Source organism: Mustelus asterias, chromosome 3 (genome assembly GCF_964213995.1).
Source record: "Mustelus asterias chromosome 3, sMusAst1.hap1.1, whole genome shotgun sequence".
NCBI lineage: Eukaryota > Metazoa > Chordata > Chondrichthyes > Carcharhiniformes > Triakidae > Mustelus > Mustelus asterias.
Genome location: NC_135803.1, coordinates 59939456 through 59965025, shown reverse-complemented (window position 1 = coordinate 59965025; position 25570 = coordinate 59939456).

Below are 25570 nucleotides of genomic sequence, written 5' to 3'. Positions count from 1 at the left end.
CACCCTCTCCAAAGCCTCCACATCCTTCCTGTAATGTGGGGACCAGAACTGCACACAGTACTCCAAGTGCGGCCGCACCAGAGTTGTGTACAGTTGCAACATAACGCTACGACTCCTAAATTCAATCCCCCTACCAATAAACGCCAAGACACCATATGCCTTCTTAACAACCTTATCTACTTGATTCCCAACTTTCAGGGATCTATGCACACATACACCTAGATCCCTCTGCTCCTCCACACTATTCAAAGTCCTCCCGTTAGCCCTATACTCAACACATCTGTTATTCCTACCAAAGTGAATTACCTCACACTTCTCCGCATTAAACTCCATCCGCCACCTCTCGGCCCAACTTTGCAACCTGTCTAAGTCTTCCTGCAAACTACGACACCCTTCCTCACTGTCTACCACACCACCGACTTTGGTGTCATCAGCAAATTTGCTAATCCACCCAACTATACCCTCATCCAGATCATTAATAAATATTACAAACAGCAGTGGCCCCAAAACAGATCCCTGAGGTACACCACTTGTAACCGCACTCCATGATGAATATTTACTATCAACCACCACCCTCTGTTTCCTATCCGCTAGCCAATTCCTGATCCAATTTCCTAGATCACCCCCAATCCCATACATCTGCATTTTCTGCAGAAGCCTACCATGGTGAACCTTATCAAACGCCTTACTAAAATCCATATATACCACGTCCACTGCCTTGCCCCCATCCACCTCCTTGGTCACTTTCTCAAAAAACTCAATAAGGTTAGTAAGGCACGACCTACCTGCCACAAAACCATGCTGACTATTACCTATCAATTCATTACTCTCCAAATAACTATAAATCCTATCCCTTATAATTTTTTCCAACATCTTGCCGACAACAGAAGTGAGACTCACCGGTCTATAATTCCCGGGGAAGTCTCTGTTCCCCTTCTTAAACAATGGGACAACATTCGCTAACCTCCAATCTTCTGGTACTATACCAGAGGCCAACGACGACCTGAAGATCAGAGCCAGAGGCTCTGCAATCACTTCTCTTGCCTCCCAGAGAATCCTTGGATAAATCCCATCCGGACCAGGGGATTTATCTATTTTCAGACCCTCCAGAATATCCTGCACATCCTCCTTATCAACTGTAATACTGTCTATTCTACTCCCTTGCAACAGAGTTGAGGAGGAACTTCTTCTCTCAGAGGATGGTGAATCTCTGGAATTCTCTGCCCACTGAAGTGGTGGAGGCTACCTCATTGAATATGTTTAAATCACGGATAGATGGATTCCTGATCGGTAAGGAAATTAGGGGTTATAGGGATCAGGCGGGTAAGTGGAACTGATCCACTTCAGATCAGCCATGATCTTATTGAATGGCGGGGCAGGCTCGAGGGGCTAGATGGCCTACTCCTGCTCCTATTTCTTATGTTCTTATGTTCTTATGGTAGAGTTCTGTGGGGAGGAGGGTCTGGTGCATCTGTTGAAAACCCAACGTCCATGATAAGTATACTGATCAGTATTTTAATGTAAAAATGCAATTTTCTTTTTAAGAATCATTCTCCTAAACATCTCTAGAAATGTAGATGTGAGTTGGGGCAGCATTTGACGAAGTTAAAGTTTATTTATTGATCACAAGTAAGGCTTACATTAACAATGAAGTTACCGTGAAATTCCCCTCATTGCCACAGTCCGGCGCCTGTTCAGGTCAATGCACCTAACCCGCACATCTTTCAGAATGTGGGAGGAAACCAGAGCACTCGGAGGAAACCCACGCAGACACGGGGAGAATGTGCAAACTCTACACAGACAGTGACCCAAGTCGGAAATCGAACCCGGGTCCCTGGCGCTGTGAGACAGCAGTGCTAACCACTGTGCCTCCGTGCTGCCCTAAGTGATAAAGACTGACAATTCTATAATTAGTATTGTCAACCCTCTCAATAATTATTACTGTAGCCATTGCGACTGGATCTAAGTGCAATAGGCTTTTTTAAATGTTTTCTCCTTGCAACAGATGATTACTAGTAGTGGAAGAGTAACATTTGAAATAAAATGGGCAAGAATTTTATTCCTAACAGTGGGAACCAGGTCAATTGCAATAAGTAACATGAGAACAGAATGGCAGTGAACATAAAAGGGAACTCATTATCTTCTACTGGCATGGAAATGGACAGTAGTAGTAAACGAGAATAGGTCCAATTTGGGACAAAGGGGTCATGATTTTCTACCCCCCCCCCCCCACACCCCACCCCCTCACTGGTGTAATTCACAGTGGCAGATTCAGCCCACCATTGGATGGTGGCGGGACCTTCTAGTCCCGCCAATGTCAACTGAGTTTCCCATTTTATGCACCCCCCACCATCAAGTAACCCATGGATGGGGTTCACCATCGACCGGACTGAAAGATCGAACCAGTGGAAATAGCTGGAAAATTCCGGCCAAAGAATGATATCTGCTTAGAGACAGACAGCAAAGCTGTAATACTTAATGAGTTCTTTTGTATCACTGCTTACTAAGGAAGAAGATGCTGAAACAATGTCGGTGGAAGCGGAGATGGTAGAGGTAATGGATGAGATGAAGATTGATGGGAATGATGTATTGGAAAGGCTGCGGCTATGCTTTAAGTGAATGAGCTACCTGGTCTGGATGGCTTGCATCCCAGGTTGCTACAGGAAGTGGAAGTGGAGAAAGCAGAAATGCTTGTCTTAATCTTCCTTACTTATGAGAATTGGCGATTATTCAAGAAAGGGTATGAGGACATTCTTACAGACTAATCAGTTTAATGACAGTGGTGGATAAGATTTTAGGAACAATAATCGGGGGAAATAAATCAATAGGTACTTGGAATGGTTTGAGTTAATTAAGGAGAGCCAGCACAGGTACAAATAAGGCGGATTGTGCTTGCCTAATTGAATTGAATTTTCTTGATGAAGTAACAGATGAAAGGAAAGCAATGCATGTTGTCTTGATGGATTTTTAGAAAATGTTTGACAAAGTACCACATAAATGTCTGGTTAACCAAACTGAAGTTTATAGAATAGAGAGTCAGGCCTGATATTCATGGGGATGGAAGGGGTCTTCAACTGAGCCAAAATGGTGTTGGAGTCCGGATTCCAGAAGTTATGCCCTCAAACCCAGCAGCCACCATTTCCACCAGGAGTGGGGGTTTGAGGAGTGGGGTAAGGTAGGGTAGGGTAGGGTGGGGTGGGGGGAGCATGGTAGGTCATAGTTTGCACATCCAGGCTTCTCGGAGGCAACTGAATGTATAAAGGTGTAGCTGCTTTCAACAAAATACTATTGTCATTTGTGAGATGTGGAAAAACATGATTCGTGAACTTTAGACATTTGAACAAAAATCTAAAGCTGCTGGAATCATTTGGAGAGGTAGGAGGCCCTCTAGGATAGTTCCAGGTACCCTTTTGGGAGAGGTAATGTGCCCTCTGGAAGAGGTCGAGTGCCCTTTGTGTTAGGGACAATGCCCTTTGGGACTGCCAAAAGTAGACATGACTACATAAAAAGTGAAGAAACTCATTGGAGCTGTCAAGGCATTTAAATGCTCAAGCCGTTTATTTTAAAAAGTGCCCTACTGTGGCTGCTTGCAATTCCAACATGTCTGATAACAAAATCCTTGACATGCAGCATAATTTCAAAATATGCCAATAATACTGAAGTTAGAAGTCCAGCAGACTATGAGAATGATACCAATCAACTGCAACTAGGCTAGCAGAATGGGCAAACATGTGACAGATGAGATTTAATATAGAGAAGTGTGAAGTGATGCATTTTTAGTGGAAGGGATAGGGAGAGGCAATATGGCCTCTTTGGCACGGTTCTAAAGATTGCATGTGGATAGAAGGACATGCAAGTTCATTTGCATATATCTCTGAAGGTGGCAGGACATATTGAGAATGTAGTTCTCTAACATATGAGATCTTGGCCTTCAAAAATAGAAATATTGAGTGCAAAAGCAGATAAGTTATGCATAACCCTTATAAAGCTCTGGTAAGGCCATAGCTAGAACATTGCAGCTACATCTGCTCACCATATTTTGGGGAAAGAAATTATTAAGGTCCTTGAGAGGATACAGAGAAGATTTACCAGGATGGTTCCAGGGATAACAGTTAGAGAAGCTGAGCCTGTTTCCTTTTGGGAAAAGGAGGAGAAATTTGATAGTGGTGTATATGGTTTTAATAGATTTAGATGTAGCAGACAAAGAAAAGCTGTACCCATTAGCTGACGTTACAAGGACTAGGGGTACAGAATTAAGGCAAAAGAGATCAGAGAAACAAAACTGTCAATCAAGCAATGTTTTCTCTGTGGTTCAGGTGTTTTATTACTCTAATGGATGAATGGGCTCTCAGCCAAGCCTTATGATGTAATCTTGGCTGAGATCCCAGACATTCATTAGCTTAAGACATCTGAGCCTCAGAAAAAGCCTTGTTTGATTGATATATATGGCTCTCTGAGCTCTACAGTCAATTACACAATTTGTATTTACACAAGGTTAAGAGGTTTTTGCATGGTTTTTGGATGGTTCACAATTGTCTTGTAGCTAAAGGATGTTTTTAACATAATGGGAAATTATGAAGAAATAACTTTCTTTGAAACAAATTTTTAAATATCCTATCATCACCATTGTGTTAATTACTTCTATAAAATGTATTGTGGATCAATAGAAATGGAAGTGCAACAGCTTGGCTTGGGAACATGAAGGGCCATATGTGTGGGTGGAGGGGCATAATGGTAAAGGCAGCATGAGAGGCAAAATGGTTTATTTTGGGGCATAGCTTGTCATGGGACCATGAATGGGGAATGGGTAGTGTGTGAGGGCTTGAGGGAGTGTGAGGAACAAGGGCTGGAAGGTTTGCTTTTATTTTAACTCAGACCAGGTGCCATACCCCTGAAGTAAGCCTTTTAAACAGCCCACCTCAGCACCCGACAACTCTTGTGGCAGCCTCAGACCTTTGTTCCAATCTGGCTGACACAATTCCAGTTAACCCTCCAGTTGTAATATAGGTTCTTTACATGTCTCAATGATGAGATTGTGATTCCTTATCTATTGGAAATCAATTAATGCTATAGGTTATTTACAAAGAATTTGTAAATTTGTAAACTTGCATATCTAATCATGAACCATTTGTTCTTAGTCTTTAACTATTTACAGATCCCAGGTTACTGTCATGCATGGTGCTGCCCCATGCAGTAAGCTGCTTCCAAAGTGTTCTCTCAGAGTCTATTACCATGTGACTCTATGCATCATACCATGGGCGATGCTATTCCCCAGTCCCGCATTTACCCTTACTCTGCTGAGCACCTTTATATTACAATGGCATGTAGGCACATAACACAACACCTTTCGCAATGAAAATATTGTCCTTGGGGGTGTTTTCTCCCGAGGTGGGCAGGCCAGCCAGGAATTTTCCAATTCATGGTACCCATCTTGAGAATGCAAAGCCAAGTCCCATGACTCTATAAAAGGTAAATAAATATGTTTTTCATTAAAATTGAATGAAACTTTCTTGCATTTTAAGACTTACATTTCAATATTTAAAATATTCTGACCCTTCTACTTGAGGTAACTTGCTCAGATTGAGATTCCTGATATTAAAAATATTTGAAAGGCCTTACCAGAATTCTGTGATTATGTGGAGAGAGTTACCAGGTCCTGGAGGCCTGCGAATGGAACCTTCCTGAATATAATATATACTCCACCTGAATATAATATATTCAGGTGGAGTGGAATAAGAGAACATAGAGGAGGGTCACACAGTTAGAATTTAGGATGTAGCGCAAAAGATTATTCTACTGAGGAGTATATGATAGACATTTGAATGTTGGAAAGCGATAGAAAGCTACAAATAAGTGGGGCAGACTTGATGGGCCGAATGGCCTAATTCTGCTCCTATGTCTTATGGATTTATGGTCGATTTCAAACTGTACACAAAGATTCAAAGTGTTACATTGGAAGGTGTCATCAACATTACTAACCTTGCTCCAAGAGAGACAAATATCAACTTTTAGAAGAGATAATTTAGATCCTCTTTGTGTACAAACAGTATGTGCAACTACTTTCCAAACTGATCCTATTTTAATAACAGGTTCCATTGAATTCAACATTGAATGCAATATTTCAGCACTGATATGAGTTATTTGTGCAATAATTGTGTGCAGGTTCTTATTATGTTGTCAGGTCTTTTTAAAACTTCTTACCTTGTTACTTCAGCTTTCATACGTCAGATCATTGCTATTAGGATAGATACATTTTTGAACAGTAAATGAATTAAGGGTTATGGTGATTGGGCAGGTAAAGATCAGACATGATCTTATTGAATGACGGAGCAGGCTCAAGGGGCCAGGTGGCCTACTCTTGCTCTTAGTTCTTATGTTCTTATCAGACTTATTGGGGAGTCCCTTCTTCCCACAGCTTTGCCTTCAGATTTCAATTAGTTTTCAAGAACCCTGTTAGCAACCTACCATGAAAAACAAGAAGCAAACTGTTTTGTTTTAGATGCTAGAAGTTTTACGTAGGCATCGAAATCTGAAACATATTAATGAAACAAATAATTAACCATCAGATAATCCAACAGTGATAGAATAGTCCAGGTTGTGCCATTATCAAACTCCTTGAAAAGATATGCTAAAAATGAAGCAAATTCTTTGTAAATAATCTATAGCATTAATTGATTTCCAATGGATAAGGAATTAAAATTTCTTGTTGCCAAGTGCAAATGTTGGCTTCAACAAACAAGAAAAAGTAAAAATGTCTCATAAAAATGGACACCAATGTGACTAATGCTGTGAGTCACATCAATGATTATTGATCAAATAAACATTCCATTGTACCTAGCTATGACCCTCAAAGGAAATGCTGGCAATTACGTCAAAATTCAAGGATGGCTCAGATAAGTCTGTCAATATCATTCATGCAAAAGTAATGTATAATAATGGTGATCTTGAACAGCAAAAATGAGATAATTATTGAATAGTGGACATTGAAATCAAGTGAGATAAATTTAACTCTCCGACACCCGTTATTAAGACATTAAATTGGTGTTGTGATATGCTCCTCACCAACTGTTGGATGTCATAATGGCTTGGGTGATTTTTAGTAATCAAGGTTGTTCACCTGAAACAGTGACTCGGCTGCTTAAATATTTAAACGGGATGTAACATGATCCCTAATGCAAAATTCAGCAGCAAATGGGTGCACACTTCACCTAGTTGTATCAGGCATTGAGCAACCTATCCAGTGATTCTCAAGTTTTATACCTGATTGATAAGTTAAGTGTTTACCTCATAATGCCAAGCTGGTTGATCTGGAAAAAAAACGTGGTCCTGGCCCTATAACACCCCTCCAATGAAATCAGTAAGTGACACAGAAATTCTTCACTCCTAATCTTGAGGAGACATTAAAAGAAACCGCCACAAAACCATTGGCAATCATGGAAGTTGCTATTTATTTTTCCTGCTATGCATTGCACAGAACAAAATGCAGCCTGAGGAAACTATAATAAGAACAAAGAACAAAGAAAAGTACAGCACAGGAACAGGCCCTTCGACCCTTCAAGCCTGTGCCAATCACGATGCCCTAACTAAACTAACAAAAACCTTCTGCCCTTACTCGGTGTGTATCCCTCTATTCCCTCCCTGTTCATGTACCCATCCAGATGCCTCTTAAACGTTGCTAATGTGCCTGCTTCCACCACCTCCTATGGCAGTGTTCCAAGCACCCACCACTCTCTGTGTGAAAAAATTCCCCACACAACTCCCTTAAACTTTCCCCCCCTCACTGTGAACCTGTGCCCCCTTATAATTTCCTATAATAAGAACAGATATCTTATGGTTGTTGACCCCAGTGACTGTTGAGAGCATGGAAACATTAATTACACTGATGTACTAAAATCGAAACCACTGATGTGCCATGAACCCTACCAGCCTATGATTGATCATAATTTGATGTTGCACTGTTCCACTGTTTCATTTTGGAATAGTGCAGGGTGGAGACTTGTCTGCATGTTGAGTATCAGAAGCCAACACAGTAGATTTCAGACCATCCCAAATTATCTGTATCAAGACAAAAGTCCTTAATAAGACCAAACTTGAGACAAGCCCTGCCTTGCAAATTGCATGATTTGAATGTAAATGCTTGGATAGGATTTTAGAGGTTTATTGTGGATTTTGACATGTAAGCAAAGCAAACCTATCTGGAGCTGTTTGGAAATATTAATCTTTTTAATCTTTCCTCAATCTTATCTGGGCTTACTTTCCTGTTCATCTAATATGAATGAAAACAACATTAAATCTAAAAACTCCATGTCATCGGATTACTCTCCTCAACTATACATTGAACGGTAAGGACTTTAGAGAGTGATCAAAACAGGTAACTATTAAAATGTCAAAATATCCATCTCTTTGAATAATATGAATATTTATTTTAAAATAGCAATCCACTCTGTAAAATTATGGTGAAAGGTATTTCAAACTGTACTCAAAGATTCAAAGTGTTTTATTTTAAGGTATCAACAATATTATTAAATTATTGAATCGCTGCAGTGCATGTGCTGTAGATACAGAGTGCTGTTAGAGAGCGAGTTCCAGGATTTTGACCCTGCGGAAGTGAAGGAACAGCAATTTATTTCTAATTTTGAACATTTTCTTCTGAATCTGGCCAATACTTTGGATCAGTTAGTGCAGGGAGTCAGTGCGGGCGAGGAGCGAACAATAGAAAGGTCCGTTGATCTTGGGTGGGATTTTCCAGCTTCGTGGCCAGAAAATCCCACACATAACCACAACACATGACACATCCTGTGCAAGAAGTGCTGCACTGTTGAAGGCACTGTCTTTGGGATAGACATTAAATAATGACCTTACCTCAAGAATGGATGTACAAGTTTCCATTATTTTAACAAAGAGCTGGACATTTGCAATATTACCCCTCAACCGGGCGGCATGATAGCACAGTGGTTGGTACTGTTGCTTCACAGCACCAGGGACCCAGGTTCGATTCCCGGCTTGGGTCAATGTCTGTGTGGAAGTTTGCATGTTCTCCCTGTGTCTGCGTGGGTTTCCTCCGGGTGCTCTGGTTTCCTCCCACATTCTGAAAGGCGTACTGGTTAAGTGCATTGACCCAAACAGGCGCCGGACTGTGGTGACTAGGGGAATTTCACAGTAACTTAATTGCAGTGTTAATGTAAGCCTTACTTGTGACTAATAAATAAACTAATAAATATAAACCAATGTCACTAAAAGCAGATTGTAGTTGTGTTTGTGGGATCTTAGTTCTGCACTTCCTGCCTTCCACCCCAGTGGCTACACTTTGGTTGTAAGAACCTTCACAATGTCCTTATAGTGTGAAAGGATCTTTAGAAACAGTAATGTCTCTTTCTTTGTGGTCTTGTGAGGAAAGATCTATCAGTAATAACTGCTACTTAAAATCATCACAATACAGAATAATAATGAGCTCCCGTAAGTGGGTCCTGAGCCATCTGAATAATTGTCCAACATTTATGAAAGGAATAAAATATCTAGAAATTTTCCGTAAACAGAGGAGCTACAGAAATTACCTGAATGCTGCATTCTGTACCTTGCGATTTCAGTTTGAGTGCTTGGTTTAGAGTACTGTCGCTGTGACCAATGCCAGTTTAGTTCAGTTGTTTTTTTTTATTTTCATGGGACATGGGCGTCGCTGGCTGGCCAGCATTTATTGTCCATCCCTAGTTGCTTGAGGGCAGTTGAGAGTCAACCACATTGCTGTGGCTCTGGAGTCACATGTAGGCCAGACCAGGTATGGACAGCAGATTTCCTTCCCTAAAGGACACGAGTGAAACAGATGGGTTTTCCTGACAATCGACAATGGCTTCATGGTCATCAGTAAATTCTTAATTCCAGATTTTTTTGAATTAAATTCAAATTCTACCTGCTGCCGTGGCAGGATTTGAACCCAGGTCCCCAGGACCTTAGCTGAGTTTCTGGATTAATAGTCTGGCGAGAATACCATTGGGTCATCACCTCACCTAGTTGTGCTGAATGGCCCCCTCACTATTGAAAATTCAACATAATATTTAATTCCACATACACATTGGGCAGAATTTAAATGTACTGGGTGGACACCCACTTGACCCGGTTGCGTTTCGAATAGCAGGTGATGACTTTGGGCCCGCATCCCTATGTCATCGTGCATTCACGCAGTAGCTGGGTTGTTGGCACACGCATTGATCGGCAATGTGCCCACCAGCAACTGTGCATCAACCTGAGGGGATTCATTGCCCATGCAATTTTAAGTTCATTACGTGGGCAACATGGGCAGGTGGACCAACCGTTTTTGCACTTTTCCCAATCAAGGGCATGACAAAAGGAAGCTGGACCAAAATCTGACTGAGGAGTGAGGAATTTCTGGGAGTGAGGTGATGGGCTGTTTGTGAGTATTGAAAGTTTTTTTTTCTGTGTTGGATTCATCATAGTGTGGAACTTACAGAATATTGCTCCATCCGGCACCAGAGATCTGGGTCCCTCTGTTATTCTCTATACACGGGTCAGTCCCATTTGCAGAGAGATGGAGACATGAAAATCTGGACCCATATTCCTAGGCATTTAATTAATTCCTTTGGTGTATTATTCCTATTCCAAGCTCATGATAACAAGAATAATACTAAGATTAGTATCATTTAAATTCCGACCCGTGCCTTGTAAATGACGGACAGGCTTTGGGGATTCAGAAGGTGAGTTACTCTACAAAGGATTTCTAATTTCAGAACAACTCTTGTAGTCACAGTATTTATATGGCTAGTTCTGTTCAGTTTCTGGTCAATGGCAACCTTCAGGATGTTGATCATGGGGGATTTTGTGATGGGAATGTCATTGAACATCAAGGCTTGATGATTAGAGTCTCTTTTGTTGGAGATGGCTTCTGATAAATGACAGATAACTGTCAAGCTTGGTTTAAATTGAGAAAAGACAGATTGACTCTGGTCAAGGCATTGGCCTGCGGACTGAATCAGGAATGGCTGTCACCTATTCTGAGGCAGGCGCGGCTGGAAAACCTCACCCTGTATTTTTAGTTTTGCAAGCAAGGACTGGTTGGGTCGTCATTTGCCTGGAGTGAACAGACTGTACACATGTTGTTTGATATGGTTTGCCAGTCTTTGGGACACACATCACACTGGCACTGAAATTCATATACAACATTACTCATTTATGTGATAGGAAGCAGCATTCTGTTAGTGGCAAGGAAACATTTGTGTTGCGACTGCATAGGAACAGTGTGAAATCGCTAGTTTCAGCTGGTACTCAAAGGTTTGAGATATCTCACCCTTCCAGAGTAATCTGAGGTGGGCTGAGCACTTTTCAGGACCAAAGGTCATAACCTTAGGCACATTCATGAGATTTCTCCGAGAGTGCACTGGACCCAATGTTCTGCCAGCTTTCATTCCTAAGCGCCCTGCACTGTGCTTGGTCTGAGATGTACAAATGTCCTTCATTTTTCAATTAGATCTGTTTGCGCCACAAAATCGCCTCAACATATGGCCATGCCATAAACAATACTCGATTCAAACATATGGAATTGATGTGGAACATTGTGAATTTACTTAAGCTGAAGCGGCTTGATAATGCAATTAATGACACCACTAAACATGGAGTAAATCTCTCTGGCCATGGACTCTCTGAAATAAGGAGTTTGTGCGATGGTTTATTTTCTGCTGTGTCTTCATCCCATATCAAAAAGGAAAATTTGAATTTGAACTCTTTGACCTCCAGATATTCCACCTCACACCAGTGTCTACTGAAGATGCTGAATCCATGAAAGCAAGCCTAGCTAATTTAGCGCAGATATATTCTGGGATTCTGAATGGCTTGGCTGGTCTTCACATGCAACATGAATGTCTGGCAGCATTACCAGGTCTCAAGGCCAACCCAGACATACATACTATAAATTCAACATAGTCGTCCTTAACTATCCTTAGCTATTGAGATGGTCCGTCATTTGCCTGGAGTGAACAGACTGTACACATGTTGCTTGATATGGGCTGCCAGTCTTTGGGACATACATCACACCGGCACTGAAATTCATAGACAACATTACTCATTTATGTGATAGGAAGCAGCATTCTGTAAGTGGCAAAGAAACATTTGTGTTGTGGTTGCATAGTAACAATGTGAAATCGCTAGTTTCAGCTGGTACTCAAAGGTTTGAGATACCTCACCCTTCCAGACCGATTATCCCTCAACAAAAGACATGCCATTCTTAATGATGGGTCCAAATTTGTATCCACTTGACCTGCCACTCAGCGAGACCGATCTTACCATTTTGATTCTAAGTGCTGGGCGGACTTGAATCTGGCAGTGTTTTAGATCCGACTTTTAGACCCATTCTCCGGTGCCCTCATACGCACTCTGCCTGAAAAAATATCAGTGAATCTGAATCGTGCAGCACAAGCCTGTGGGCGGGGCTTGATGTGCCTGAAACCCTGCAGCTCCGATCGGCGCCTCCAACTGCACATGCGCAGGAAAAGAAATGATAGAATGCGGCTTCCCTAAAATATCGTGCCCGGGGCTGGATAATGCCTCCCTCTGGCCCCCACAGACATTGCCCCACCCCTCCCCCAACATTACAGACCCCCTTATCCCCCCACCCGTCCGCCACCCAGACCAATCACTGCCCCTTCCCCGCCTTCCCCCACCGATCTCAGGCAGAGTGGCAGCGCACTCCCCTTCCCTCTCATTCATCACAGTCAGAGTGGCAGCAGACCCCCTCTTCCCCTTCACTCATCACAGGCAGAGTGGCAGCGGACGTCATTTCCCCCTCACTCATCTCAGGCAGAGAGATCCATCCTCCCCCCTCCATCCTACAGATATCAGGCAGGGTGATCCCCCTCACCCCTACCCCCACCCCGGACCCTCCCGCACAAGGCCCCCATCTCCTCCAGATTCTGATGGTTGTGTGACATTTCCCTCTCTCTCCCCTGTCCCCAGTCATTGAGGCACTGATCCACCACCCACTCCCCTCCCCATGTAACTTGCTGGAATGTTCTGCCAAACTGCCAGCAGCTGATCATCCCTAACGAGGGGGAGCTCCATTAAAAACACAAGAATGGACAGGCAGGCAGACATTCCTGCACAAAATGTGCGCACAACTAGCCCCCCCCCCCTCCCCCCCCCCCCTGCAGCAGAGGTGAGGTGGGATACTCTCTTCCCCCCAGGAGGACGCAGATCAAGGGGGCCAATGGAAATGCAGCCTGGGAGGAAGTCGCCGCCTCAGTCAGTGCCAGGGCACTGGCCCCCCGAACCGGGAAGCAGTGTTGGAAAAAGATCAATGACCTCATCCATGCAGCAAGGGCAAGTGCTGAACCCCATCTAGCATCTTCCCCCAAATCTCCCCCAGATCCTCTCATCCCCAGCACCCTGCATGCTTCCAGATCCTGATCCCCAAGCACCTCCTTCTTTTCCCCCCAATGGGTCCCACTGCCCTTGCCCTCTAAGGGCCACCACCGGATACTCTGCAGGAGTCATGCCACCATTTCTTTCCTGGCTCCTTCTGTTTCCACAGGAGAAGACCGACCACAACACCCGTGAGAGGGCGAAGACAGGGGGTGGTGAGACAGACCTCTGGGTCCTCACCCCCTTTGAGGGGCGGCTGCTGGAGATGTCAAGGGAAGGGGAGATGTGGGCTGTCAGAGGCAGCATGGTCGGGCTGCTGTCAAGACGTGAGCACCTGTCATTCCTTCACTCACTTTGAGGCAACTTCTCGAGGGCACGAGTTTCGGATGCGAGGGGCAAGGTTTAAAGAAGATGTACGAGGCATGTTAATTTGCACAGGGAGGGTAGTGGGTGTCTGGAACTCGCTGCCGGGGGAGTTTGCGGACTCAGATACGATAGTGACCTTTAAGGGGCATCTCTACAGCTATGTGAATGGGGTAGGAATAGAGGCATATGGTACCCAGAAGGGCAGGGGATTACAAATCAGATGCATAGCCTGATCGCTATAGGCTTGGAGGGCTGAAGGGTGATGCGCGATATAACTCACGAGGCGAGAGATGCCCGAGGAAGTAAAGGCTTTTATTGACTACTACAATAGAGCTACCATATATAATACACGATCCCAGACTGAGGGGTCCCAGACAGAGCAGTGACCTTTATACCTCTCCCAGGAGGCGGAGCCCGACTGGGATGTACCATAATAACTATAATACAGGTAGAACAGCCCAACCCTAACCCCAACAGTAACATGTAGAATAACCCAACCCTAACCCCAACAGCAACATATATACAGACTCATAGTACTGGCCAGACCCTGGCTCAGTACTACCTGGTGGGAACCAATGATGGTTCACCACATTCACCCCTCCTTTGAAGACAAAGGCCGGCGGGGTACAAAAAAAACACAGAACAATTGGTCATCAGTCTATAAGTTCAGACGGTCAGGGGGACCGCACCGTCATTGTGACCTCCTCAACACCGGCGATGACACCAGAGTAGGCACTCACGGTGGCGTTCTCCCCAAGGCGGTGTCCAATGGCTCCTCCAATGTCTCACGGGCCGGTTGACCCCGAGGTGGTGACAATCCGCTGAACTCGGACACGCCTTGAAGTGGTGACCATCTCCTGGACTCAGGCAAGCTGTACACGGGAGTAAAAGGGTCAAGTGATGGTCCCGATGCTGCCCGCGCCGTGTCAGGAGGGGAAACAATAGTTGGGGGGTCTCTAACAGGAGGTATGGGAGCGACAGGGGTTTCCAAGCCCCCTGCTGGCACCAGGTCTCGAATCGAGACCTTGTCCTCTCGCCCGTCAGGGTATGCCACATAGGCATACTGAGGGTTGGCGTGGAGGAGATGGACCTGTTCAACCAAAGGGTCGGACTTGCGGGCCCTAACATGCCGCCGCAGGAGGACAGGTCCTGAGTACGTCAACCAAGACGGTAATGAGGTCCCAGAGGAAGACTTCCGAGGGAATGAAAACAGCCTCTCATGGGGAGTAGCATTGGTTGCCGTACACAGGAGTGAGTGTATGGAGTGCAGCGCATCAGGGAGCACCTCTTGCCAATGGGAGACTGGAAGGCTTTTTGACTTCAACGCCAGTAAGACAGCCTTCCAGACTGTAGTATTCTCACGTTCGACCTGTCCGTTACCCCTAGGGTTGTAGCTCGTGGTTCTATTAGAGGCAATCCCGTATGAGAGCAGGTATTGCCTCAAGTCATCGCTCATGAACGACGAGCCCCTATCGCTGTGGATGTAACAGGGGTACCCGAACAGGATGAAAAGATCACGAACTGCCTTGATAACCGTGGCAGCGGTCGTATCAGAGCAGGGAATGACAAAAGGGAATTGTGAGTACTCATCAATGATATTGAGGAAGTACACATTCCGATCTGTCGAGGGAAGGGGGCCCTTAAAGTCCACACTCAGGCTTTCGAAGGGACGAGTGGCCTTAACGAGCTGTGCCCTGTCAGGTCGGTAAAAGTGCGGATTGCATTCCACGCATACCCGGCAGCTTCTAGTTATGGACCTGACATCCTCCACCGAGTAGGGTAGATTCCGGGCTTTTACGAGGTGGTAGAGCCGAGTGACCCCTGGATGGCAGAGGTCATTGTGGAGAGCCTGCAAACGATTCTCCTGCATACTGGCGCATGTTCCACGCGACAGGGCATCCGAGGGCTCGTTGAGTTTCCCTGGATGATACATGATTTCGTAATTATAGGTGGAGAGTTCGATTCTCCACCTCAAGATCTTATCGTTCTTGATCTTGCCCCGTAACGTGTTATTGAACATGAACGCCACGGACTGCTGGTCCGTGATCAGGGTGAACCGTTTTCCCGCCATGTAATGGCACCAATGCCGGACGGCCTCCACAATGGCCTGTGCCTCCTTTTCCACCGCTGAATGTCAAATTTTGGGGCCTTGGAGGGTGCGAGAAAAAAAGGCGACGGGCCTGCCCGCCTGGTTAAGTGTGGCGGCCAGGGCGAAATCAGATGCATCGCTCTCCACCTGGAAGGGGATGGACTCATCGATAGCGTGCATCGTGGCTTTCGCGATGTCGGCTTTTAGTTTTTCAAAGGTGAAACGAGCCTCTGGTGCTCGGGGAAAAGAGGTAGACTTGATGAGCGGACGGGCTTTGCCCGCGTAAATTGGGAACCCACTGTGCGTAGTAAGAGAAGAAGCCGAAGCATCTTCTCAGTGCTTTTGCGCTAGTGGGCAGGGGAAGTTCGAGGAGGGGACGCATACGGTCTGGATCAGGGCCAATGACCCCGTTTTCCACCACGTATCCGAGGATAGCTAGGCGGCGCGTGCGAAACACACACTTCTCCCTGTTGTAGGTCAGATTCAGGCGAGATGCAGTGCGTAGGAATCTAAGGAGGTTGGTATCGTGGTCCTGCTGGTCATGGCCGCAGATGGTGACGTTATCCAGGTACGGGAAGGTAGCCCGCAGTCCGTTATGGTCCACCATTCGGTCCATAGCACGCTGGAAGACTGAGACCCCATTGGTGACACCAAAAGGAACCCTTAGAAAATGGTACAAGCGACCATCCGCCTCAAAAGCCGTGTACTGTCGGTCCTCTGGGCGAATGGAGAGCTGGTGGTAGGCAGACTTTAGGTCGATGGTGGAGAACACCCGGTACTGCGCAATCTGGTTGACCATGTCAGATATGCACGGGAGGGGATACGCATCCAGCTGCGTGTATCTATTAATGGTCTGACTATAGTCAATGACCATCCGGGGTTTGTTCCCACTCTTGACCACCACGACCTGCGCTCTCCAAGGACTAGCGCTAGGTTGTATGATCCCTTCCTTGAGGAGCCGGTGAACCTCAGATCAAATGAAGATCCGATCCTCAGCGCTGTAACGCCTACTCTTAGTCGTGATGGGCTTGCAGCCTGGCACAAGATTCTGGAATAGGGAGGGTGTGGTAATCTTAAGCGTCGAGAGGCTACAGGTGGAGCGCGTTGGGCAATTTGGAGGCTGCTGTTCTCCCACTGAAAGCGGAGGGAGTGGCCCACCGTACTGTAGGGTTACACTCTTCAAGTGGACCATGAAATTTAGTCCGAGGAGTACTGGCGCGCAAAGGTGCGGTAACACCAGGAGCTTGAAGCTCTCATAAACCGTGCCCTGCACCGTTAGATTTACCACGCATCTCCCTAGCACAGTGACAGACCGGGACCTTGATGCCATCGAAATTGTCTGCTTGACAGGTTGGATCTGGAGGCCACACCGCTTCACGGCGTCTGGGTGCATAAAGCTCTCCGTGCTCCCGCTGTCAAACAGACAATAAATCGTGCATTTGTTTACCTGTATGTCCATCATGGACTTGTCGAGTCTGTGAGGCTTTGCCTGGTCCAGGATGATCGACGCCACCGTTGGTTCGTGAGCGCCACTGCAGGCAGCTGAGATGGATGGTGATGACCCCTGCTGGTCATTCGCGGTCGGTGCCGACCAAAATGGCTGCTCCCATAGGTCGCACGTGGGCGATGGCGCCAAAATCAGCGACCCCTGGTGGTCGCGCGTCTCTTGCGACTCCGTCGTCAGGAATGGCAGCGTCCTGGCCTCGCACGTGGAAGAAACCCTTGACGATGCCGACGACGAGGAACCCGGCTCCGGGGAGTCGCAGGCCGCACTGCTGTTCCTGGAAGTAAGTTTGGATCGACATACCTTCGAATAATGCCCCTTCTTGCCGCAGGCGGAGCACAACACCGCTTTAGCGGGAAATCGCTGCCGAGTGTGCTTCACTCCCCCACAGAAGTAACATCGTGGGCCGCCTGGAGCTGCTGCCGTCGCCAGGCCCGAGGATGGGCACGCTATCACGCAGCTTTTCGGACCCGCTGGACGAAGTGGGATCTGTGACTGCTCCTGCCACGCTGTCTCCACGTGGTCTTCGGGATACATCGCTAGGCTTTTGGAGGCCGTTTCTAGCGTATCCGCTCACTCTATAGACTTAGTGAGATCGAGATTACCTTGCTCCAACAGTCGAAGTCGGATATAAGATAATCCGATTCCCGCCACAAACGCATCTCGAGCGAGGTCATTCATGTTCTGGTCTGCCGACACTGCTTTGCAGTTACAGCCCCTGGCTAGCTGTAGGAGCTCGCACGTGTACTGTTCCGCCATTTCGCCGGGCTGCCGTCGTCGAGTGGCTAAGAGATATCGAGCATGTATCTCGTTTGGCGGTTTAATGTAGCGCTTCTTAAGAAGCTCGAGGGCCCCTTTGTAGTAGGTGGCCGTACGGATCGCTAAATATACAGCGTCGCTTACCCTCGCGTGGAGGACCTGGAGTCTGTCGTCATCCGTGGTGACCGCTGCGGAGGCTTCGTGGTAGTCCTGAAAACATTTCAATCAGTGGTCGAAGGTGTTGGAGGCGCCCGCCACACGTGGATCCAGCGTAAGACGTTCGGGTTTAAGCATTTGCTCCATGCTCTCTGTATCGTTTTGTTTTCAACAACGAGAGTTCAATTAGTAGTCAATAAAATTGATCCGCGATATAACTCACAAGGCTAGAGATGCTCGAGGAAATAAAGGCTTTTATTGACTACTACAATAGAGCTACCATATATAATACACGATCCCAGACTGAGGGGTCCCAGACAGAGCAGTGACCTTTATACCTCTCCCAGGAGGCGGAGCCCGACTGGGATGTACCATAATAACTATAATACAGGTAGAACAGCCCAACCCTAACCCCAACAGTAACATGTAGAACAACCCAACCCTAACCCCAACAGCAACATAGTACTGGCCAGACCCTGGCTCAGTACTACCTGGTGAGAACCAACGATGGTTCACCACAAAGGGCCTGTTCCTGTGATATAATTTTTTTGGTGCTTTGTTCTATGTTCAATGGAGAAATGTGAATCACGTGTTTGGCATCCCGGATTCCTCTCCCTCCCTTGCACTTAACCTTGTGTCCTGTGTTGCAGGGACAGATCCAGATGTCCCGGGGCCCTCTGGACTCCAGCCACCTACTGCAGCTGCTGCCCATCCTGTTCCAGACAGCTCAGACGTGTTTTCGGAGGATGTGGGAGAAGGGACCTCAGAGGGTGGCACCGTTTTGGCGTCAGCTTCCACCTCACAACTCACCATCCCAGATTCTGACACGTTGGTGGGTCCAGTTGGTGGTGCGGCTTCTGTGTCACTCTCTGGTGAGCACAACACACCTGCTGATGTACATCGAGTAGAGGAGGGAACGTCCGAGGCCTCTGGAGGTGAGGAATTCAGCTGGTCCCGGGCTACATGGCTCGGCCTCTGAGATCACTTCTCCCTCAGCTGCTGGAGATGCAGCAACAGAGCCAAGGAATGCAGGAGGGGCTGACGGCCACACTGGACCAACTGCAAGGTTATTGGGAGGAGTCCCAAAGCTTTCAGGCGGACCAGCTATTGCCTATCTTGCGTGCTTCCCAGGCCAACACTGCAAGTGTGGCGTCTGCCGTGGAAAGCCTGGGCAGGGGATCCTCACCATGAATGGCAGGCTCCAAGCGATGGACCAGTCACAGCAGGCTACAGCTGAGTCACAGCAGGCTATGGCTGAGGGACTGAACAGGCTTCTCGAGACTCTGCGGCCCATGGCTGAGAGGCTCGAGAGCTTGCAGGAGACCCAGTGGGACAGCGCTGAGACACAGCGGGCTACAGCAGCACAGGGTTCAACCACCTTGGACGGGACACAGATGATCCTCCAGAACTGGCAGTGCCAGGTGACGCTGGAGCTTCTGGAGCTCACTGGAGTGGCCCAGGGGCCCACAGGAACACCAACGGAGGAGGAAGGGCTCGAGCCCATGCCAGGGCCTTCCAGCCAGGAGACAGTGGCTGTGGCTACACCTTCTGACTGCCCCCTTCCTCACAGCAGGGCATCTCAGGGGCAGCGGGATGAAGAGGGTGTCATGGAAACATCCCAGACACCTGGAAGCAGGCCAGAGCCCTCAAGGTCCAAGGCTTCCAGAGGATGCCCGCCTCACGCATCACAGGCAACGGGGCGAGGGAGGCAGCTGGTGCCCTCCACCTCCAATGTACATTCTGGGGAGTCATTGAGATGTAGTGGTAGGCCACGTAAGGTTAGGAAGTTGTAGTTGCACTGAGATGGCATGGGTGAAGGGCTGCACTAGTTAGAAAGATATTTAAGCACATCAACGTTTTCTGTTCACAAGTTTTTATGTTAGAATGTCTTATTTAAATACCTGTATTGCAATTAACTGTTTTTTCACCACCCACCTGTGACTAATTTGTCTCAGATTTGTCTCGAATAGGAATCCTCTTCCATTGATGATCGCCGGAGGGATGCTTCATGTTGATGTCAGTTGGGGAGGCCCCTCACTGCTGTATCACTGAGAAAAGGAAGCCATTGGTTCCCCAGAAACCACAAGCGATTCCATCCTGTCCCCAACCGCACCCGCCCCAGGGCCCTGTTTGGGGGCTTCAGATTCCTTACCCACTACACAGACGTGGGCCCAGGTGCCAGCGTGCATGCAGAGCTCAGGTAGGAATCAGACTAATTTGCACCAGGGCATCATCATAATGGTGCTTCGCGAGTCGTCATCACCCTCCTGCCTGCCAAAAAACTCACTAACACAGCGTACCCAGGCCCACCACTCTGGTATGACAATGTTGCAGGATATGGAAGGATTTCTTTTGAGTGGGGTGGGGGGAAATGGAACCCACAGACACTTGCTCCTAGCGAGTGAACCGCCTGCTGATCAGGGCCTCTCTTGCCACCCTCACATGCCTCATTTGAGCTGCCAGGCCTCCAGCTCCTAGTTGTTGTTGCTTGGCGTCCTCTTCTTCCTCCTCCTCCTCTTGGTCATTCTCCCCAGCGACATCTCCACAACCTCCTCCTCCAATAGGTCACCTCTCTGCTGAACAGATTGTGAAAGGCACAGCACACGACCACAATGCGGGAAGAGATCAGGGGGTGTACTGGAGGGCCTCGCCCGATTGGTCCAGGCACTGGAAATGCATTTTGAGGAGCCCAATGCACCTCTCCACTATCGCGCGGGTGGCTACATGGGCCTCATTATAGTGGGTCTCCGCCTCAGTCACAGGCCTCCGCACAGGCGTCATCAGTCATGTTCGAAACGGGTAACCCATATCACCCACAAGCCACTTCCGCAGCCTGGGCTCCTCCTCAAATGCCTCTGGGATGTCCGAGTTCCTTACAATGAAGCTATCATGCACGCGGTCTGGATGTCTTGTGCAGACGTGCATGATGGTCATATTGTGGTCGCACACGATTTGTACATTCAGGGAGTGGAACCCCTTCCTATTGACAAACCTCCGCCGATTTTGTGGGGGGGCCTTAGGGTGACCTGTGTGTAGTTGATGGCCCCCTGCACATTAGGCATCCCCATAATGGCTGTGAACCCTGCAGCCCGGGCTTCCTGATGGGCCTGGTCCAGATTAAATTTGATGTACTGCCCAGCCTGGGCATACAGGGCTTCTGTGACCTGCTTCACACAGGTGTGCACAGCAGATTGGGAGATGCCACAGACATCTCCGCTCGGGGTCTGGAAAGAGCCGGTAGCTTAGAAGATTAGAGCAGCCGTCAATTTGACAGCCACTGAGAGTGGGTGTGTGTCCCCCCCCCCCCCCCCCCCCCCCACCTCTAGGTGCCAGGTTCTGAAACAGATTGGACAGGAATTGCACAATCTCCTCTCGGAGTCGGAGACATCGGCGGCACACGGTGTCCGACATCTGCTCACGGAAATGCCGGGGTCTCTGCTCCCTCCTTCTCCTACACCTCCCTCTGGGTGAATGGCAGCCACCTCCTGCCTCTGGTGGTCGTCTCCCTCTACTCCTGCAAGTGGTAAGGCCCGGGCCTCCTGTGCGCGCAATTCTTCCTCCTGCTCCTCCTCCTCAGCTCCAGCAGCAACCGAAAGAACAGCAAGATCAAAAGCCATCTCGTCACTCTGAAGGAAGGCGGGGTTGATGGAGAAAAACACATGGAGAGGTTAACGTTCGCTGCTTGCCCCTAGCGCATCAATAGTCACAGATGCCGCCCCAAAATTCCTCCAGCCAAATGCTCCCCACAATCACAGCCCCCCCAATTCCCCCAGCCACATTCTCCCCACAATCACAGCCCACCCATTCCCCCAGCCACATAAGCCCCACAATCACATTCCCCGCACCCCCTGCCAGTGCACTAGGACCCAGCAGCACCACAAGACCCGAGGTCAGTGCTGAGACCGGAGGTCCATGCTGCAAGTCCGACATCGGAGACCCTGTTGACCAACAGCCCCCCACACACTCACAGAGCCACCACTGACCTGAGAAACAAAATGGCCACAACAACAGGACACCAGTGAGCAGCAGAGAGCCGGCAGATGCTATACACTTACCGCCTCACTAATGGAGCGCCCGAATCAGACTTTAATATAATATGTCTGTTTCACGCTGATTGCGGATTAGCAAACGCGGTGGTAAAGGGGGAGGTTCTGGTAAAGATGGGCGTGCTGCCCATTAATTCAATTTAAATGCATTCAAATCCATTTAAATTGTCATTAAGCCTGTTTTGGGCTCCGTCCTGATCGCGGCCATTTTCAGCTCTTGGTAAAGGGGGAACCAACACGAGGTGGGCGCAGATCGCGCTACTCGTCTCCGCGCCGGAAAATGGGCACAACTTGATGGTAAAATCGGGCCCAGCATGACTAGACAGCCTGATTCAAAAGCAAACTAATAAAAATGCTTGTTTTACTTGGGTAAGAACAACGAGCTGCTGGGTGATAGGATTCATCCTCACAGCTCACTGTATCTGTGTATTTATGGACTGCTCAAGACAACACAAGTGTTGTCCCTTTGTGCCTTATTTTATCTATGATTGGTTCTGCACAACATGAATTGGCTAAATGGTTGCGTGAGTTACGACAACCAGTTTTGAGCAAGTTTTCCACATACACAATGAAGGATTGCTTCAACTTTGTGAAGAACATGCAAGATTTGCATATCAATAGATGGGCACAGGCTGGCACTGCCAGGGTGCCCATTCCCAGGGGGCACCAGCCCCTCTGCCGCCTGACCCCCTGAGGGCCCTGATTGCCCCCCCCTTCACTCCAGTAGGGTCATCCCGCCAGTTGCCCAAAAGTGGGGAGCTATAGTAACCCCCACTGGAGTGAAACACTTTGACCGGGGTGGGGGGCGGGGGGAGGTTGGTGAGTGTGGGAGGGGTGGAGGGGAGATGCTAGCGGGCCTGGAGAATTCAGTCCCGGGCCCGCTAATGGCATTTAAATAGTATTGAAAATTCTATTTAAATGCTAGCCCCGCCTCCCAGTGCTGCGCAAATGCCGCCAGAAATCCGGGCTGGGAGACACAAGTATGGCATGGACGCTCACGGGAATCCCGTGAATTGGCCAATGCACGATTATGCCAGCCTGCTGGGCTAAAAAATTAGCACAGCAGGATGGGAGAATCGTCCCCCGCTGTGTCCATGTGCTCATTTGACACTGCTAGACTATTCACCAATCTACTGCTCAGGGAAGCCAGAGATCTTTGCAGTAACGAGATCATGCCAATCTAGACCTTCCACCATTGAGCGGCACAGTGGTTAGCACTGCTGCCTCACAGCGCGAGGGACCCAGGTACGATTCCGGCCTCGGGTCACTGTCTGTGCAGATTTTGCACTTTCTCCCGTGTCTGTGTGGGTTTCCTCCGGGTGCTCCGGTTTCCTCCCATAGTCCAAAGATGTGTGGGTTAGGTGGATTGGCCATGCTAAATTGACCCTAGTGCCAGGGGGATTAGCCTAGTAAATGTGTAGGGTTACGGGAATAGGGCCTGGGTGGGATTGTGGTCGGTACAGACTCGATGGGCCAAATGGCCTCCTTCTGTACTGTAGGGATTCTATGATTCTATGAGTGAATCAGCATTCATTGAACTTATGAACTCAGCAACTCAGGCAGTTGAGTTCAGTTTTAACACCACTGAAGAAGTTAAGGAAAGTATCAAACGCAAGGAAAAAGCATATTATTGCATAAAGATGAGTGGGAAGATAGATGATTGGTCAGAATATGAAGAGCAATGGAGAATGACTAAGAGGTTAATCAGGAAAAGATTATTGTATGAGAGGAAGCTGAGTAGAAACATAAAAGCAGATAGCAAGTGTTTCCACAGGTTTTAAAAGGAAAAGAGTAAGTGTTTTTCCTCTGGAGAGTGAGAATGGGGAGGTAATAGTAGATAATAAGGAAATGGCGGAGGAAATGAACAGATATTTTGCTTCTGTGTTCACTCTCAAGGATACAAAACCATTCCAGCAATACTGCAAATCAAGAGGTGGAAGGGAGCGAGGAACTTGGTGAAATTACAATCAATTTTGGATTATCAGTTGGGGGGACTTGCGAGAAGCAACGTATATTAATATACAGGGCCCTACCCACTGCAAACAAAAATAACATGTGCACACATTGTTCCATTTTCAACTGAACAAAGTAGTGAGAACCATTTCCTGGTTCATTCCCCAAGACAATGCCTTGATCAATCAGAGATAATCTGCCTTGTTTCAATTTAAACACAACTTGGCAGTTAACTGTCAGCATCTGTTAACTGATGCACTCGACATAGCAATGCCTCTACCAGAAAGAGTCCAGTTGACAACCAATCTCGTCCCACGCAGTACAAATTGTTGTTCCCTTTCTAAGTTAGTAAATTGTCCAGTTAAGCACAAGATGAAAAGCTTCAACAGCATTTGTTTTTTTTTAGCAGCGCTCAAAATTTACCTTGCAGGATCTTCAATCCATTCCTTTTGATGTCAGAATGAAATTCTGAAAGAATGATTACTTCACTACAATTTTATTGTTAAAAGTGGTGTATTTGAAGCTGGAAGTCAAGTCTATATAATTTCATCAAAATCCCTATAGATAACAAAATTGGAGGTGGCTGACCCAAGCTAAATTATAACATCAATCTATTTTAACCATTAACACAGCTTGGAACAAGACAAGTAATATCAAGTGTGAGGAAAGGTCAGGTGGAGGGTGAAGCCCAGCAGGTAAACATAATAGCAAACAATTGAATTTTCTGTATGGGAAAAGATGTTAAGATAAGGTGAACAGAGATAATTGCCATTAACCAATTCCTTTGAAAGAAGAACAACCATACTGAAACCGGGGCAGCACTTCATGAATTAAAAGTAATATTTGGTTGCTTCACATAGAGTAAACAAAAAAAATGCAGGAACAACCAGGTTAATTCATACCAAATTTAAATGAATACATGTTATGTGGAAACAGAAAAGAAAGAAATTGCATTTATAAAATAGCTTTTATGTCATCAATTGGTTCATATCATGAATTGTTTCACCACCAGTTAATTAGCCAATCCACGCAACTGCAAGTTCTCAAACTTAACAACTGAGATAAATAACTAGTTAGTTTATTTTCATGGCAGTAGTTGAAGGATGTATCGATCAGAACAGCAGTAAAACTCTTCTACTCTTCTTCGAATAGTACCATGAGGTTTTTCTCTGTCCACACAAAGACACATTTAACATCATTAGTGCTGCATCGAAATAACTGAATGTGGGAACTTGAAATGGGCTTGACCTGTGGACTCAGGGGCAAGAGTACTATTAACTAAGTCAAGCTGACACTTAAAAACAGGCCAATTAAGAACTAGCCATTCGGCTA